Below are 20,754 nucleotides of genomic sequence, written 5' to 3' on the forward strand. Positions count from 1 at the left end.
ATGTATTATTATTCCGTTCCAAATATTGCGCACATAATGCTTAGTAAAGTCAGTTTTCTTTGTTTTTTATACCAGTGATTCATTTCTATGGATTTCATTTACAAGCTCTCTTCTTATTTTTAGTGGTTCAAAAATGGATGAAGATGAGATAAGAAAAGAAATTTATGCTGATAGTTGTGACGAAGATGACTATATGTGTGATGTTGATGACGAGTTTGCAGATTTGTCTAGTGAAGAAGATTGCAGCTTCGGGAATGATTTGGATCAAATTGTGACATTAAACGCGTTGTTTCTTTGCTCAGTACTTGGAGCACATCATCTTCGGAGGCTGTTTCAAGGAAAGCAAAGGGAACTTGTCAGATTCAAGAGGTTGAGAAGCCAAGTGTCGTTGTGCACTATACAAAAAATATGGGCGCAGTGGACACTGCAGATCAATATACCTCTTCCTACTGCTTCCTTCGAAAGGCTCTAAAGTGGTGGTGAAAGCTGTTTTTCTGGGGCATGGAGGTATCAATAATAAATGGGTATATCCTTTACCAGGAAAACTGCAAGATTCAAAATAAAAAACCTATAAGTCACCTAAGATTCAGGAGGCAGTTGTAGATGGAGCTAACTGGCAACTTCCGCCAGGGAAATTCTGCAACCAAGAGAGGAAGAACTTCCGATTCAGACAAGGAGCGGAGACTAATTGGGAAGCTACATATAATTGTTCCGAATCCAGAGGGAAAGCACAAAGACTGTCTTGTGTGTTCGAAAAGAAATGTGCCTGGTGGAAGAAGGGAGACAATCTATATATGTGAAACTTGTGACCATAATCCTGGACTACATGTGAGAAATTGCTTCAAAAGATATAACACGCTTAAAGATTTTAAAGAATAAATTAAATCATTTGATGTGCTTCACTATAATAAAGAGGAAACCCACATAAAAAAAATGCAAATATGAACAATAAAATATACAACATTAGCATCTGACGTTTTATTTCTTTTTTTCTTAAAATAATTTGGACCAGACTGTTGGAATTCCGAAATAAATATTGGACAGCAAAGAGTTAAATAACTACTCTTAGTAAACCTTTAAGAACATATGATGCACTTGAATGGCTTTTCACTAGTGTGTTAACATGTGAGACTTAAGCTGACTGTTGAAAGTGAATTCTTTATCTCATATCCGGCACATATTTGGCTTTTCATCGGTATGTGTCAACATGTGAGTCTTTAAATGACACTTCTGGGTAAAAGTTTTTTGACATATCCTGCACTTGTATGGCCTTTCACCAGTGTGTATTAACATGTGAGTCTTTAGACCACTACTCTGGGTAAAAGTTCTTTCACATATCCTGCACTTGTAAGGCTTTTCGCCAGTGTGTGTCAAGATGTGTGACTTTAGATGGCTCTTGACAATAAATGTTTTTAGACACAAATGGCACTTGTATGGCTTGTCACCAGTATGAGTCAACATGTGAGTCTTTAGAATACAATTCTTGGTAAAGGTATTGTGACATATCCTGCACTTATATGGCCTTTCACCAGTGTGTATTAACATGTGAGTCTTTAAATGACACCTCTGGGTAAAAGTTTTTTGACATATCCTGCACTTGTATGGCTTTTCGCCAGTGTGTGTTAACATGTGACTCTTTAGACTACTACTATGGGTAAAAGTTTTTTGACATATCCTGCACTTGTAAGGCTTTTCACCAGTGTGTGTCAAGATGTGTGACTTTAGATGGCTTTTGACAGTAAATGCTTTTAGACACAACTGGCACTTGTGTGGCTTGTCACCAGTGTGTGTCAACATGTGAGTCTTTAAGGTAAAATTTCTGGTAAATGTATTGTGACATATCCTGCACTTGTAAGGCCTGTCACCAGTGTGTGTCAACACGTGCCTCTTTAAAGTACCAATACAAGTAAATACTTTAGAACAGATCTCACATATGTGTTCCCTTCTGTCAGTATGTGTCAACATGTGCTTCTTTAAATGTATCTTTCCAGCGAAACCTTTTAAACACAATGCACATTGAAATGGTCTTTTCCGAGTATGTGTCAACATGTGGATTTTGAGTTTACTTAAATATGGAAAGTTTTTGGAGCAGAATTCACATTGGTGCTTCTTCTTAAGAGCATGCACCAATTTGATATGACTTGCAAGGTCAATTTTTCTCTTAAATGCCTCCAAACAAACATCACATCTGAATTGCATCATTTTCTTAAGGTGCTTATGCATTACATGATCTTTGAGAAGGTCCTTTTGTTCAAATACCTTGTAGCAAGTTTCACACATATAGCTTTGAGAGACTGAAGCATCATCCCCTGCATTAACTTGTTTTTGGTGTTTATCTGAAAGATTTGAAGCATAAGGTAAAGTATATACTCATTAAAAAATAAATACTTCTGATGAAAAAATTGTTTTCACCAGTTTGAATATACTAATTAATGTAAAATTATAATTATAGATATGCATGTTCACAATGAATCACATATGTGTACATGAATTTGCATACAATCGTATGTCTAGTCTTTTCCTGTAGAAATTCATCACTCTATGTATACATTTTAGCAACATCAGCTGTGCTTCAATCCGAGGAACAAAGCATGTCATCAACTAATGCTGACCTGAATTAGGCTATCTAGCCATTTTGGTTTTACCTTCCTCAGTGGCAAGTGCTTTCCTTTCAAGGCTCTTTTGAGCCAGAGAAACCTAAAGAAGTTACAGGGAGCTAAATTCAGCCTTTCACACTAAGTTTAGATCTTACTTGGGGAAAAACATAAGATATTGAAAGTCAAAATGGTTGTTTTGGGTTATTTCATTTATAAGTCCTAAGCAATTAAATTTAAAATCAGAATAATCAAGCAAACAAAAAAATGGCTTGAAAACACAGCAAGATTATTAAAAGATCTAGTCTGAGTAGCTTCATAAATAATATTAAATATGTTATAAATAATTGCAAAAAAGGGATGACATTATTATCATCCTTTTTGCAATTTATCATACTGTTTTAAATGGCCTTTCAGATATTTTAAATAAAATTCTATAAAGTTAACTCAGTCTTTCCAAAATACATTAATGGTACTGCAAGGGTTAATCAACAATAGTTGTATTACACTAGAAAGTAGCAAAGGTGAAGTGATAGCACAGTCCTCAGCTCCAATTACCTTGTTCCTGCAACACCTCCCATTCCAGTCTTACTTCCATCTGAGGAATTTCAGTATCAAAATCTTCCTTAATGTTTACTTCCTCCTCGGAGGGCATACTTATTTCTGCATCCTCCAAATTATCCTGCAAGATCAAAGAAAAAAATAACAGATTTTCAGGATATCCATGAAAAATGTTTGAATAACAGGTTATTTGTAAAATTAAGATGAAAAAATTGTTAACTGGCATACATTAAATTGTTATAATAAATAATATTTTAGCTAATACCTCTTGAAAAAAATTTTTTCTTCAAATAATTTACTTGCATTGGTTAGGATGATAGGATTAATGAATACAGAGATAATCAGAGACTTGCTGTAAAGTTATCACCCTGTTCTGTTGAGAAACACAAGAGAAATAACTACATATGACTACAGGGTGAAAAACTCTTAAAACCCCTTGTTTTAAAAAAATGATGAACAGAAATGACCCTTGAGACATAATATTTCTATGGCCTCTGTCCAATGGAACGGATTATAAGAATCCATCAAACAAGGCTGTATAGTTTGCAAACATGTAATAACTTCATATGCATTGTAATTTTGTTTAGGTAATTACCAGTTAGGTAAATTATGGATGGCCATAAGTACCAAATAAATATTTTGGGACTGCTAACATAACAAAATCCAGTGACATACTTTACATTAAGTCCCCCTTCATCTCTGAGTACTTCTACCTCTACTTGGTAAATGATTAGCCTTCTGTTTATCCTATCCATTCTTATTTTCTGCATTTTACTCTAGTTCATCCCAATTCAACCTAACAAACGAGCTTTTGAAATCAACTAGTATTATTCAGGGAAGGCAACCAACAGCCAAGGTCATTTGCACCATAGGGGATGGATAGGAAAGGTTGAAGGGTGGAGAGAAACCCAGCATCGGCATTAGCCAACTCATTATGAAAGGTGCCAAGGGGTCTGCAGCTTAACGTCCCATCTGATGGATGCATACTCACTCAATTGCCCTCCACAAAGCACCATAAATAGGGATTGAGATACCTCTGAAAAATATTCTACACTGCCAGGATTTGAACCCGCGCCATCAGGGTGGGAAGCCAGTACATTAGCCCCCGCACCATCTTGATCCTCACTGTACTGTCATGTCTTTTTCTTCTTCTTCTTTTCCAGAATCTTTCAATTCATCTATATCTGACTCTAATATAACTTTCCAAGCTATCAACATTCACCCCTAGAAAAATAATTTTCACTCAGTCTGAATGAAACTTACCAACTATCAACAATAACTTTATCTCCAACTGTGGCCTCTGTTCACATGCAAAGTCCTTCATCTCCTTCTGACTCGTTCTGTAGCTTCTGTTTTTACAGGAACACTCCCCTCCAATAAAAATACACCAACCAGCTACTTTACTGTCTCAGAAAAAGTGATTACCCTGAAAAACTGCTGAATAGTAAAATTCTCAAATCTTCAACCCAATTGAATCCTCTCTTTGAACCAAACTGCCTGAAAAGCCCTCACCTTATCATCACTTCTTTGTCCAAATACCATAAAATTTAACAATTTGCTAACTTAGCCTTTACTGTAACTTTGGCCCTGCCTAGTACATCAGTCAATTAAACACCGCCCTTACTCATTCTGCTTCTTATTGACCGAGGGTATTATGGTTATAAGTTTGACCCTATACACAAAATCTGGGAGACAAAATTTATCTTACGTGATCTTTGCCCAATCAGTCTGAGAAAATTGAAGTGTTCATTACATCTGTCGATGATAACACCACTTTGAGCCGGAAGGGAAAATTTGATCTAAAGTGTAGATTGATAATTATGCTCCTGAAATGAATAGATGCACTCACCAAATGGCTTGAATCTTCATTGTCCAACCAGTGACTGTCACCTTCCTGCATTGATGATCCAGTATCAATTTTCAGAGGAACAGAGCATCCACTGGTAGTGTCAATTTCTTCTTTGAGAATGATCATGTCATCTTGGACATCCACCTCACTACCGTCAACAGCATTACTGGCAATGGTCTCATCTTCAATCTCTTTCTTGATCTCACCAGGAAACTAATTCAAAGCACATTATTAAACATCATTATTCAATAATGGTATTTTATTAACATTTTAAAATAAATGATTCAGAGCAAAAAATCTTTTTGGTCAAACTTTGTTATGTAAGTCTTGCTCGAAAATAATTTTGGAATCCATTATTTCATTAAACAGATAATGATTATGACTTTAGGTCCTTAAATTGCATGCATCTACCTTCATTCAATGGAATAAACATTATCATATGATGGTTCACCATTTCAGTGTAGATGTTTGAAAGGCCAGAGCCATTGATACCTAATGCACTTCTTCCCCATGCTTAAGAAAAAAAAAACTTAAACTTTCAAGACACTACAATATTATTTGTGAATTAGAATTGGTTGTGATTGCAGTGGAAAGCAGCTCAATTCACTCACCTGAATATTCACTTCATTACAATCATTAATGGCCATAAAATGCATTCCATGGACTGGTAAATATGGGTTCTTCATCTCAACTGATGCTGTTCCCACGGAATGTACAGCAGATTCCACGGTACTACTTGAAGCCCACACTTTGTCTGATGTACCATCAACCATATGCTCTCTAGGATTATTATTGTCTTGGGTCAGGACATCACTCACCTCCTTATAAACAATAAAAACAGTAATCAAATTCAGTCGGTTTGGTAGGTGATGGTAGCATTCACCCAATACTAAGTCCTTCATGGCATTATGTTAAATTCACCTATTACCGTAGACCCCATTAAGAAGTTTAAGGGAATCGAACCCAATCCCACTGTTCGGTAGTGTAAAAATGTCAAATAAGAATGGTTTTTGAATCATTTGAATTATATTATACATAGATATGACAGGGCGTAATGAAAGGATGTTCAAAAAAATGATCGCATTTCCTTTGACATGAAGCGCAGTTATAATCAGTGCGGGAACATGGTCATTGAAGATGCAAGATGATTGAAATAAAAGATAGGATGCTTTTGCATATGTCGATTTGGGAGTGGTGAAATGAACAGTAATTTCAACATATTTACTTTACCAAGCTTACGTGCTCAAATAGTGCACATTTTTGCCACAAATGATAATGCCTGTGATTGATAACAAAGTTATCAATCACAGGCATTATGAGATACGGGAATGAATTGTACAGCATATAAATCAACACAGATGCAACGAAATATATTCTTTTAGGGCAAGATATGATTTTGTTACACATCGTTCAAATTAACGGATGCAACTGACCTCTTGTCGTTTAGTTAACCAGCCTTCCGTCATAGGATTGAACCCCTTTTGGATACGATTGTAGAAAACAAACAGACACTCTGCACATCGATGCTTAAATAGCCGGAATTCCGTAAGCTTCTCGATGCAGGTCGAACAAATCAACCAGGGATAGTTTGCATCCTCCACAACCTGATAAAATACATCAAAACATTATTTTGACATTATAATGCTGAAATCTACTCTTGTCTACTAATCACTATAGTTTTCCCCAATACCTTACGTATTCCATGAACTAATTGCTTTTAAGTACAACGAAGATCTTCAAAAAATATTTTAGAAAGGACATCACACATACAATTCACTTACTTTTACATTTATCAAATCCTCTATAGTGTTTTCCAACATAAATTCCGATTTATTATTCTTATCGAAAATGTTTATCAGAACCCCACCACTGTTTAAACACAATCTGCATACCACAAAATCAATTTTATCACACATTATGAACGTTTTAGATTACGTCGGATGATTGACCGGAGAATATAACGTTAAATATATAAACATCTGTCAAAAATTACGTGAAATAGTTCGATTATTCACACAATACAACATCAGAAATGCTTCGACAACTTGCGATTGGCATTTCATTCTTCTTATTTTTTCTCCAACACAGCAGTTCATGTGCAAGAGCAAAAGGGTCGATAAAAATGACGGACTCTTTGGAGGAAGAGGATCACAATTCCGCATATTACACAAGTAGACGAATCCCACACGGTGATTCACGTCTAATCCAGTAACAAAGTAAATTTAAGGCGGAATAAGTGTATATGTAAATAGATTTGAGCAGAATGGAGTGTCACAGGTGTCGGACACGGATTAACTGAAGTACCTAACGGTAAATATATGATAACATCGTTCCCAATTTACTTGAATTACTGTTCAAAATTGATAAAAAACCTTAGTAAACAAAAAAAACTTCCCAGCTGGGCACTTGCGTTTGGTTCTTCATCTGTTCATTTTATTTCTGCGGTATTTCTTGTAAATCAAAGGATTGATACGAGTAGAGTCGATCTGAATCTGGGTCAGAACATATGAACATATTTGGGAATTTTTAGACGTATCACGAAACATTGACAGTTAAAATTACATTAAGATTATTTTGAGATCTTCATTATCTGATTAACCATGACAAACAACGTTCAATGTTAATCTGACATCGATTCAAATCGTCAGAAAAAGATTCAGTTCGTCAAAGTCCCGTTCCTACGGGTCGAAGATTTATTTTGATGTGTATTCAGGTAGGAACAGAATGAAGAGACGGTTACATGGAACTTGTAACATTTTTAATACACTATATGTCTACAACGCACAATAACTTTCGCTTGTATAAATACTGGGTTATTCTTACATTTAGCAATCATCAGCAAAACGTATCTGAATCTTTTGATCCAGTTCTTTCAAATGAATAATCGGAACATATTAGACCTTTTTAGTTTTTTCGATTTGTATATAATACCAAAGAATGCCGGTCATTCTTCACTAACTAATAAAATTATATAAAACGGAATTATTTTTCCTCCCCTTAATTACTACATTACATTGAAATACCCAGACATATATCTGATCGGATTAAGATTCTTTTTTCCATATCACTCAATTCCATTGAAGAGTGTGACAGATGAAGTACGGAATGCAATTGTCCAGCTGTTGAGTTGTTTACTTTGAGTTTTCGGCTGTTATAATAAACTTTAGTTCTATTTCAAGTAAACTGTGACATATTGCAGAATTATTTAGGGTTAGATTGTAAATTAAATCATTCGGAGTAGTCTAAAACTTTCATAATGTGCGATAAAGCCGAATTTGAAGTGTGCAGATTGTGTTTAAACAGTCGTGGACTGTTGATCAATGTTTTCGGCGAGAATAGTAAATTACAAATCATGCTGCAAAAGAGTATAGAAGATTTAATAGATTTCAAAGTAAGTTTAGTTGTCTGTGTTCAGTGCTTAGAATGTTATATGTGTAAAAAAATCTTATATGAGATAGAAGTTCGTTTGTATATCGCGTATACTCTTTTGTAAAATAATGGTGATATTAAGACCAGAAGATTTAGTGCGTTATTTGGTGAATATCTGTTTATGAAATATTTAATCAAGTTTTGCAGGATGAAATTCATCCCTAGTTCGTGTGTTCTTTCTGCATGGAGTTGCTGACTGAATACCGGCTATTTAAGAGTCGATGTGGCGAGTGTTCGTCTGTTTTCTATGATCGCATGAAAAAGGGGTGCAATATTACGACGAAAGACTTGATAACCAATCGAGAAGAGGTCAGTTGTATTTATTAAATTGAACTATATCAACAACGAATACTATATTCCTCTGCGAAAACGAATCTGCGGGAAAAGAATTTTGTCATCACCAAGGTCATGATCAATGCCAGTTATTAATAAGTGTGCGAAGATACCCAATCCTAGAAAGGGGCAAAATGAAAGTTTCTAAATTTTATATTCTAGGAACATTTGTCACAAGAGATAATTTTCCTCGTTGTAAAAAGTTAAAAAAAACGGAAATGTATTCTATAAAATTAATGCATTAAATTGAACAATATCAAAAACGAATACAGCTTTGAGCTAGAGGGAATCTTTCATTGCATCCTCTCTGAAATGGATTTTGAAGTGTTTTCTTGAACATAATAAGTAAATTACTGATAACTATGAGCTACCTTGAATAATTTTTCCTTGTATTCGAATGCCTTTTTTGGTTTTGGTTAGTCATCGCCAAGTTTTGTTGTTGACTATCCCCTGTCTCTCTCCAGCAGAACTCAATTTCTTTCTCCCTACATGCATTAGTTGCGCATAAACCATAGTCTCACTCTTCTTTTCCGTCTTTCTTCTTTTCCTCCTCATCACCATCTCTTCCATTGCACTGTATTGCATATCTCTTTGCAGTCACTATCAAGGGTTTCCCTGCAGTAAAACACACCCTATTATGTCTTCTATTTGATGCTATATTATGTCAAGTTATTCCTTATGATTGCTTGGAGGCATTGAGACCTGATCAATAATCAAGTCTGTCAGTTCTGTGTACTTCTACCAATGGTATTCTAACTGTCGCTAGGTCGATGTTGATTAGGTTTATATTTACTTTTTCATTTCATTATTTTGCCATCCTGATATTTAATTTTGCATATTCGGTGGTGTAATATGTCCATCAATAACATACCCTCATACTAAAGGTTTATTAAATGTTATCAAGGCAGGAGGTTTCTTTGCTATTTACATGGGATTAAGAAGAAATATAAATGGTAGATTGAGGTGTGGTAGGCAGGTGATAGATATTGAATCGCCAACTGGGAGACTTCAATTGGATTTGTACACACACTGCTATGGTCACTCTATATCACGGACTTCAGCATTTTCAATCTTATTTTGTTACCAGATGTAATCCTGAAAAATCATTGGTAGCACAGGGATTGAATTTATCTACTCCTAATTATTAATATACTTGTAATGGCTGAATTTCACATAATGACATGTAGGGGTTAAAGTTGGGTGAACTATAACATTAACTGCCAAATGGAGGTTCCCATTGATTGCAGTGTTAATGGTTTATAATGAGGAGGGTGATGTCCTGAGCAATGACAACAAAGCTGCAAAGAGGCTAGGAGAGGATATGGTTTGTGGTACGTCATGCAAATAATTGATAGAGAAATTGAACAGAAATAATTGATAGAGATGTCAATTATTTCGTGAGCACTTGGAAGAATTGGATTGCCACTAATAAATACAGCAAGGTATTGATCTAGGTTAAAGAGTTGAGCTATTATGTAATGCAGTCAAAACAAATGTTGTTTCACAAAGTAAATTACCAAATTAGCTTAAAGTGATTACGTTTTTTACTGCTGTTTCTAGTATTTGCTTAACTGGAAAGATGTATTGTCCTGATGCTTTTATTTGTAAATGTTAATCATCTGCCATTATGATATTATAACCTGTTTATGCTTTCCATTAGTTGCCCACTGAGAATCAGAAAGACTTGGATAAGGATGCATTCGCCTTTGACACTGTTGGCAGTAGTGCCGTGAATGTCCAAGATGACTTGTTTATTGTAAAAGAAGGTGCTGAGACTTTTCGTGGATGCTCTTTTGCTCCAGAAAGGGATGTAGAACTGCCAATGGTTGCATGAATTCCGGAATGTGAAAATCATTGGTGCAGTAATATAGAAGCAAAGAATTTGGTGAGTGTTTAGATATAATGTTGTGTGTGTATGTATAACAATGTGTACACAATTAACCATCTGCATATTAAATCTAACCTATTTAAGGTAAAACTTTCCTTGCAACAATTTCAGAGTGTAAAAATCATTTGCATTGATTGGGATTTGAACCCAGATCCCTCAATATCCAGTCGAGTTCTTTAGCCACTGAAGCTACCAAGGTGTCCTCTTAAACTCTGAAATTTTTGGGCTTTTTAAGGAACAAGATGTTTTTTTGAATTATCGTGCATACAATGTCACAGGCATGTCATGTATTGGTGTATGATGTGCCACATCCCATAAGATTAAAGCCAACTTTTAACACTTATGGTGTTTATACATTGACAAATTTCAACGACACTGGGGGAGATGCCGCTACAATCTGAAATTGATGCATTGAAATGCAAATTAGCAGATGACTGTGTTAAAAGTTAATTTTGCGGCATCTCCCTCAGTTTCTTTGGAATAAAACTATCATGTTTATTTTCTTGAAAACCCTCTTTTATCTTGATGGTTGCACTTGATTGTTTGTTATGCTTTCATTCCTCTGTATGTTTTTTGACCATTAGGCAATTCAATTCCTATTCTCCTTTTTGCAGAAGTTGTTAGGAGAATATTAACACTTCCATTAGTCATTACTGTTCTATGAAAATACATCTTTCTCTGTAATGATATCTCACTTTATTTGTAATGTTCATCTTTCAGGACCCATTGAAAGATAGAGATGTTTCATTATCCTTAAATAAGGAAGTAGATATTAAGGAAGACTTTTATTTCGACATTCCTCAGGACCCATTGGAAGTTGGAGATGTTTCATTATCCTTTAATGAGGAAGTGGATATTAAGGAAGACTGTCATTTTGACATTCCTCAAGAGGATAAATGCCTGGGAACGGATCTGTTGCAGGGACAAGGTAATGTCTCATGCCTATTTTTTTTCACTTTTCTTTAGGCAAGACCCTTTCATTGCCCTCAGTGTTTCCTATTCAGTGAGATAGAACTGTTATTGGGTATACCAACAGTATGTGTCAAAACCAAATTTCAAGGAACTTGTTAATGTTCCTTATTTGTAAAAGCCAAAGCAATGCCTATGATAACTGTTAATTCTCTTTTTTAACATTTTTTGCGATATAATTGAAGTTTATTTTTCAAGATATAGTCTGCATGCATGACAATTGGCAAGTGCTGTGGACTTATGCCATTGCATGAGGACCATCCATCAATCCTGCTTCCTTTGGGTTTTTCCTAACAGTCCACTTTCTCTCCACAAATAGCACTTTCTAATATGTTTTTCTTTCTGTCCACTCCACCTTCTTTTCAGAACCTTCATTTTAAAGGAAATCAACTCTTGTTTCTCCTCTTGTTTCAATGACTATGTTTCCAAGCAACACAGAGCCAGAGCTTAATGATCCATTCAACAAAATTTAAAAGGTTTCTATTCCTTATTACATTCATTCCCTACCACATACCCTAGGTTATTACCAGGGGATTTCATGAATTAGGCAGACAGATCAATCCTTAGAGATCTCTAGCCTTACCTCAAACATGATAGTTCCTTCTTTATTCTTTTTCCTAAATGCTTCTTGTTAACTGTCAAATGCCCTACCAACTTATCACACCTCAAATCAAACAATCCCATCCTTAACATCTCAACCTCTTATAATAATAACTCTCATTCCCTGCAATAAAATCAAATGTTAAATATTTGTTTTAAAAACCGGAATCTCACCCATATCCCATACAGTTTTTAACTCTCTCACCATTTCCCTCCTCATCATGACCTCCAATAATGTAGTTTATCTTCTGAATCACCAACTTTGCCATTCCCTCTAATATTGGACAGTGTGTCACATCCCTCAATATTTGAATTAATAATCATGTCCGGCCTCATGCAAAGTATTTACACTGATTGAGATGTTCCTGAACCCATATTTTACTCTTCGTACATATACAACTGAACAATTTAGAGCAATGCTTATATTGTAACAGTTGCTATCCATATCAAACCAAATGGTCCATTCCTTACTACCAGTCCATAAAAAGATATAGTCTGTAATTACCCAGACCATTGAGATATTTTTCTTTCAAATCTATGCTATGTCCTTTTCAAAAGGACCTCTCTCCATCAAATCCTCAGATTTATACAGAATAATAAGTATTCCATACATAATCATTACTTCTGGAAACAAAAGTTAAATGGTGTTTTTTTTCAATTTTGCAGATCATTCACACATGATAATCCCCTTTATCCCCAACACCTTACATGTTATTCCCATCCTTCTAGAAATCCATCCTCCAATTTTTACTTTTCCATATCATACCAAACCTATCCCTTCCATCCAGCATCCTCAGACTCTTCTGTTAAAATAATTTCCTTAGTTCCTTCCGTCCCTTCCTTAAAAAAGTTTCTTGCAACTTTTCTTCATGTACAAGGTCAGTTCAATAAGTACCCATGTTAGAAATGAAGAAACCACATTTCAAACAATTTTTTTTATTTTTCAACATTGACCCCTTTTAGAAACATATAATTCTCCCAACAATGGGGCAAATTTTTTAACCCCTCCAAAAAAGTAGGATTTGTCAACATCTCCAAAATATGCCTATGTCTCAGCGATAACTTTCTCATATGAGCTGAATTTTTCTCTCTCAAGGCATTTCTTCATGTTAAGAAATATAAAGAAGGCACATGTAGCCAGATCAGGTAAATAAGAGGGATTTGCCAGGAGTTCATAATGTAGCTCATGCAGTTTGGTGGCGACAACTCCAGATCAGCTTGTTGTCCACAATGGGCAATTGCAGCAACCATTGGGCCAACAATTTTTTCATCCCCTTCTTATCATGTGAAGTATTGCCATTCTGGTTGACACACCCATGACGCCTGCTATTTTGTGCACCATGAGGAACCATGGTGTAGACTTTTTGAATGATTATCTGGGTAGCCATGTCTGCTGGATGTCCTGGTCACTTCTCATCAAAAACAGATGTTTGTCCACATTAAAATTCATTCAACTGATATTTACTGTGATCATGGTTGGCAAAATTTCCCCATAAACAGCAACCAACTTTGCTTTTATCTCCTTGCATTTCAACGCATCAAAAAACAAAAAGTGAACTACTGAGTAATACCACTCTTTTTCCATCTCAGCAAAAATCACGAAGCATGTCTTTCTCAAATTGCTGCCATATCCAAACTAACCTTTAAATCATTCTGAAATTTATTTCCCATCGTTTGATAAATGGCAGCACACAGTAAAAACATATACTTCCCTCAGAAATGTCCTTTGTTGTAAAACACGGGTACTTACTGAACTGCTCTCATTTAGGAGAGTTATATATTTACCTATTTATATGTAGCTAAGCAGTAAATACATACATATAATTATATACATACAGTATGCATGCATATATATAGTATATATAAACATGCAGCTAAGTGGTTAAGAGGTTAATCTATAAACTGTAATCAGCTTAAAGGTTTGTATGCTAGCAAGCAGTAGATTTCACCCAGTACTAAGCCCGACTATGGAATTCACCAACACATCAGGGTAAGGGAGCCGGTCCCTATCCCTGTTCCAAAGAAAAGACTTGGCAAGCCAAGAAAAAATTACAGTTATTTAATAGAAAAGCAATCTGTATGCTCCATAAAATATGCCATTGCCAAAACTAGTGAATGGCATAACCCTAAGTTCACTGACATATGTGTTGCCATATCAATTGTTATTGATTTATTGTTTGCTTTTGATTAATAGCAGCAGCATGAAAGTTGTATTTTGACCTTTTAAAGAATTTCTTTGCTTAATGATATATTTATTATTTTGTTTAAGTTCAGGGTTGGCTCTTTTTTTCCTACTAAAAGTTCCTGTAAAAAATATATTTTTTTGAAAAATAAATATTCTAAATTAACACTTTTGGAAAAGTTTTGCAAGACAACATAGAACCTATTTTTTTAGATAATTCTTTTTCTTCATTTTTTGCTAAACAAAAAGTAATCAAAATAATAAGTGTCCCATATATTTCATTGGGAAATCAGGTGGCACAGGATAAGGATATGACCCCTTAATAACAATGTGCTAATAATTAGGTTCACATAATTAAATATAAGGCTTGGTGTTAGGTGAATTAAAAGCATCACTAACTAAATTGACCATATTTTTCATTATTAATTGGGTATGATTGAACTAATGATTTTAATAATCGCTAAGTATTGTCATTTTCATAGATCCCATTATACTTTTTTTAGTTAAGCCATATAAATGTCTGTTTCTTTGGAATGTGGAATAGGTGGAAATATCTTAGCATAATGGAATGCATAATGAGGAGGGAGAATCGCCTGACAATAACAGTTCAGGAAATGAGGATGGAGTGGTCCCAAATGAATCAGGTAAATGTAGGGATCAGGTCAGAATTAAACTAAAAGATACATTCCAAAGAAACTGCGGGAGATACCGCAACAGTAACTTTTAATGGAGTCATCCGCTAACGGTCGCCTCGGTAGCTTAAGTGGCTAAAGCACTTGACCAGATATTGAGGGATCTGGGTTCGAATCCCAGTCAAGGCGAATGATTTTTACACTCTGAAATTGTTGCATTAAAAGATATATTTTTTTACTATTCCAAATAGAACTTAGAAAATTATAGATTTTGCAGCTCAATTATTTATTCTGAGGATAAAAGAGCTGATATTGCAAGTGATGTAATGTATCATATTGCTGTAGTTATATCAGATAACATAAGTGAAAGACCTGAGTCTTTAATCTTGTTAAAGTGATGTTATGATAAATAAATAGGCTCCTGGTATAAATATTTCTAGGTAGTATAATGACTAGAAATTGTGCAATTGTTTATTAAGTAATAAAATTCTAAAAGAGAAAATTGTATGTTTTGATCATCTATATGCATTAACTAAATTTGGCATTTTTATTTAGAATTTAAGTATTTTGACCTTCAGTGTTTATTTTTTGAGAGGACATCCCAAAATTAAACCTTTCATATTGTGATTTGGTCTCTTAAAGATGCATCACAAAAATGAGTATGCATGTTTACAGCAAAAAATGCCTTTGATATCTAAATAAAAAGACAGCCTCAAAGCTCACGCAATAGAAGTACGCCCTGTGAAGGCAGAGAAACTAAAAGTCTAAACACAATTAATGAATAAACAATCCTCAATCTCCTTTTCTCGTCGCAATTGTTTTATTTTCCTTTTTGTCCACTTCTTCTCCATCCATCACCACACTCAATTTTCAAAGCTCTCCACAAAATGCTTGTTACATATGTTGGTATCACAGACAAAATTTCAATATACATTGCCATATACTGCCATATTTTCTCTGTTTGTACCTGTAAGCGGTCTGAGACATAAACTTGTTAGACTAGTGCTTTCCCAATTTTATAATTTGGTCTTTATTCAAAATATTATCTTTTCAAAATATATGCAAAAAAATCTACTTATACATATTGACGGAATCGGAAAATAAATCTTGATTGTATTTCATTTGTTAATGTACATTAAAGGGCCACCATTACTGCAAGGCCTTTCCTCTTACAAGTTACTCTCTCCTTTCAATACTGTGATAAAATCCTTATTTACTCCCTCTTCCCCATATTAATTGGCCCATAATTAATTTATAATGAGTTGAATGATTCAATATTACAGATTCTTTTCGTAATCATAACAATATGATTAGGAAGTAGGGTGTACAACTTAAAGTAGTATGTATGTACATGGCCAATAATTGTTTATAGATGAGTAATAAAATGATTACTGTTAACTTCAAACCATTCAAAGGTTTATGTTATACTTTATCACAAATATAGAATTTTCTAAAAAGTGGGGCCGTAGTATGTATGTACAAAGCCAATAATTGTTTACAAATGAGTAATAAAATGACTGTTAGGTTCAAACCAATCAAAGGTTTATATTATACTTAACCACATATTTTTATTTTCAATAAAGTGGGGCCTCATCAACGACGAAGGAATTATTTTGACATGTATATAGAAAAAAAGTCAATAGAAGCACATCATAGTAAGTTTATAATATTTTTACATTTCAGTAAAAAAGGCAACTGATGTATGAATAGATTAATTTAATTTTAGCATGATAAATGATAAAGAATTGAATCTTTTGACCCATTTTAATTCTTATATGGACTAAAAACATGTTTAACTATGACGGGTGAGTTTGTTGCTCTGCCAAGCTCTGTAGAACTCACAATCATAAAGTACATGCATAAATATTCAATGGAGTAATAAATATATGTATTTGTATGTTTTGTTGACCACAATTTCAGTCATAACTGCTGCTCTTTGATCAATAAAGATTAATAAATTTGGTACAGTCACTTGTTAATATATCCAACTTAAAACAATAACCATTTAAACACATAACTTACGGTCACTATGGTGGAAGCAGATACAAGATCCCTTTTGGCTACTACAGGAGAAACTGACCAAGGATATAATAAAGTGTGTTTGTAATTATATTTATTTTTAGAATCACATTCTAATGGTGATCCCTAATTTAAGGAATTATGAAGGATTTTAATATTGATTTCTTTAATTTCTTAGCTTAGATTTGATATAGTTGTCTGTAAACAAGTCCTAATTAGGGTCTTTTAGAGTAATTTTGCATTCTTTGAAGAATTATATGAAGGTTGTTAAGATAATAACTTGCATTTGCATATATGGAGAGAAATTATGAAGAGAGTCAAGATAAATTCCTTACATTGAATAAATTTGGTTATGTAACTAGATAAACAAAAGAAGTAATCAACCCCCTTAAGATATTAATGCGCTGATGAAGTAAAACAGGAATTGTTTAATATTCATTGGCCCTGGAGCCTGTTTGCCGATGTCTCATGCATTATTTTTGATGATTCAGATTTTAAGATTTGCAATTGGTAATTTTTTGACCAAAGCATTGAAGTATATCCATAAATTCATGCATGCATAAGCTTACATACCTCCAGATAAATATAAAAATATTCTGATTTTAAATTAAATTTTAAAACTTTTCTATTTGATTCCTTTCCGATGATACCCACGAAAGAAACCCCTCAGCAGGAATAAAAAATAAATGCAAATAATTCTTATAGCATGATACTATAAATGCTGTTCTGCAAATTTAAAATTGGAAATTTGTGATAAAATCTATTCAGAAACCTATGAATGGTTTGAATTGAACTTTATCATTTAGTGGTTTATAATTAGCATATAAACCTTTATTTGGACATGATCTTACATATTATTTTCAATTATTTACCTAGGCATATTGCTATCACATGGTAATAAATTATGAAAAAATGATATTATGAACAACTAGAATGATTATAATCCAGTTTGCCATAATATTGGAGGAAATGTTTCCAGAGAATCTATTTTATTCTTGAGATGAGGGAGGATTATCCCAAAAAAAATTGGTCAGATCATTGTCAGTTCCTTTACTTGAAAAGATAAATGCTCTACCATCCGAGGGATAAGGAAGTTTGTTATTGCACACAGCTAATGGGAAAATGAGGGAGAGAAGTACCAAACTGAAATCATAGTATTGACATTAAGGAGTATTTTTGCTAAAAATGTTTCTCAGATCAATATTAGTTCCTATTCTAAAAAAGATGAAAGATTCACTTTGTCAGGAATTAAAAAATAGAGGAAGTTTGATTGTGCATGCTCAATATCATCTACAAGATTATGTCAAATGTATTAAAGGAATAATCAGTGTGAGTTAAACAAGTAGAAAGACATTTGTGGGGATAGAAGTTTCAGGATGCCTTATTTGTATGGATTTATGAAACGTTTTTTTAATTGAAACAGGCATTTTACCTAAAATAAAAAAATGATTTCATGATATTTGCCAAGTATATATGGTTCCTTAAACATATATGAATTAGTGTTTCATAAGCTTCTCACCATTCAAAGGTCCAACATTGATATTTTATCTAGACATTCTTTGTCCCAGGAGGAAGTTAATGTGCATCAGGGGCCACAGTTATTTGTAGGCTTTTCTCCACAAGCTTCAGCTTCTTTCCCTTATACTTTCACTTGTTAGAATTATTAGCCACCATCTTAATCATTCAAAAATAGTGGTAAATTATTCATCCCCCTCAACTGGTGCTAGTCTATCCACATGATTTTTAGATTCCATGGAATTACTGAATGCCTAAACCATGCATGGCTTCCCTTAAGTCATATCCCTTCTGCACCTTGTACTGGCTCAGGAAACACTTCTTCTCCTTACAAACAATAAATGCAATGAGAAACGAAGAGATAAGTTGAGTAGCTAATGTTAGAGCTGAACCAATACCAGTATATCAATACCATACGCCAATATACCAGCATACCAATACCATATAACTTAGACCTACAGAGCAATTTGTGATATTTACCTGAAGCAGGATATTCTTTAATGAGGAGTATGATATTCTTCCTGTGCCTAACTATAATTTCTCAGAACATCTTGTATCCTGGTAAGGATCATGCAACTCTTTTAAACAGTAAAGGGGACCAGAGTCTATATGAATTAAACATAGGATTCTAAGTAAGAAATCAAACTTTATACTTCCTAATATAAGTACTAGGTCAGCATTTATTCTTCTTCTTCACCACATGGATTAAGTAAAGAAAATTACACATAAATAGCATTTCATTAAACTCCTAATAATTTATTGGAAAATCCTTTGCTATGATGCTAGATGCTATGCTATGCTATGATGTCTTAGATGACCCCTGGCTAAAAATAATACTTAACCAAAACTCCCTGAACATTCTTTATGCATAATATCAGGTTGGCAAAAATATTAAATGAAAACGGTGATTAAACCATAGTTAAGATAGACCTATTAACTGAGAAAACCTTTTCAGTGGAAGTGTACACAGAACTGATACCCTTCCTCATTTTACAGGTCTACATTCTACTAAGTAAACATAAAGAGAAAGAAATTGAAAGAATATAGTATCAGTTAAAGGAAATGTGGCATGTGTATATAAGGTATGTGTTCCTGGGGAAAATCATTTCATAATGATTTGAGATTAAATAAAATTAGCGTAACAATGTTGTAATTGGTAAAAGAATCTGAAATATTGAATCATCATAACATAATAATTATAATAAACTGATCTTGAGTACATGAATATGGGAGAAAAAGAGTGAATAAGGATTATATCATTGTATAGATATGGGGGAGTAACTCATCTGAGAGTATTTTGAAATTACTTTGAATTCCTCTTCCTAGAAATGGTATTCTACAATTTATAACAAATACAGAAGTATAGGAAGATAAACACAGATTAGAAGATACTCAAGTGTATCTACAAGAGGGGGGAGAGCTATGGCTAATGAATAACCCTTTACACATGCTCAGTTTCAACTCAGGAGGGTGAAAGGCAACACAGCAATGAGGGCACTAATAAGTACTGGAACAAATATAAAACAATAAAGGTTGTATTTTCTTGTTCCGTAAATGTCTTAAAGTGGATTTTGTATCATATATTTCGAAAATATAACAATTAAAATGAAGGACATATTATGAAATTGAGGAACATGAGGCTGAAGTGCAAAAATTATTTGTCTCAGACTCCTTTCAGGTACGCTGCAGAGAACACTGTCATGGGGTGCTTTGCAATTTCGCCTGTGATATTAATACATATAAAAGGTGCCGTTTTGAGCCCCTTGAAAATTGACTGTGGAGAGGGGTGGAGAAGAAGAAGACGTGGAAAAAAAGGAAAATAAAACTTTTTACCACGAAGAAATGAGATTAAGGAATGATTATACGTCCTCTGTGATTGCACATATTATTTCCTCAGCCTTCACAGAGTATACGTGTTTTGCGTGAGCTTCGAGAATGCCGTTTTATTCAGACGTAGTTATAACCGTTTAGTTAGATCCGTTTTTTTCATGCGTAGATGCATACTTATTTATATGATGATTCCTTTAGGGCCCGTGGTCAAGGCCCGGGCTCACATTGTTGAGCTTGAGACGTACGTATCTTTCCCTCCTCCTCCTCTCAGATAACCCACATTAATTGTCATTTTCTAAATAAATCTGTTAAATTAAGGTAATGCATTTAGTTTATCACCTCATATAAGTTTA

The sequence above is a fragment of the Hetaerina americana genome, unplaced genomic scaffold (assembly GCF_022747635.1).
Source record: "Hetaerina americana unplaced genomic scaffold, ioHetAmer1.1.p SCAF_195, whole genome shotgun sequence".
NCBI classification, from domain to species: domain Eukaryota; kingdom Metazoa; phylum Arthropoda; class Insecta; order Odonata; family Calopterygidae; genus Hetaerina; species Hetaerina americana.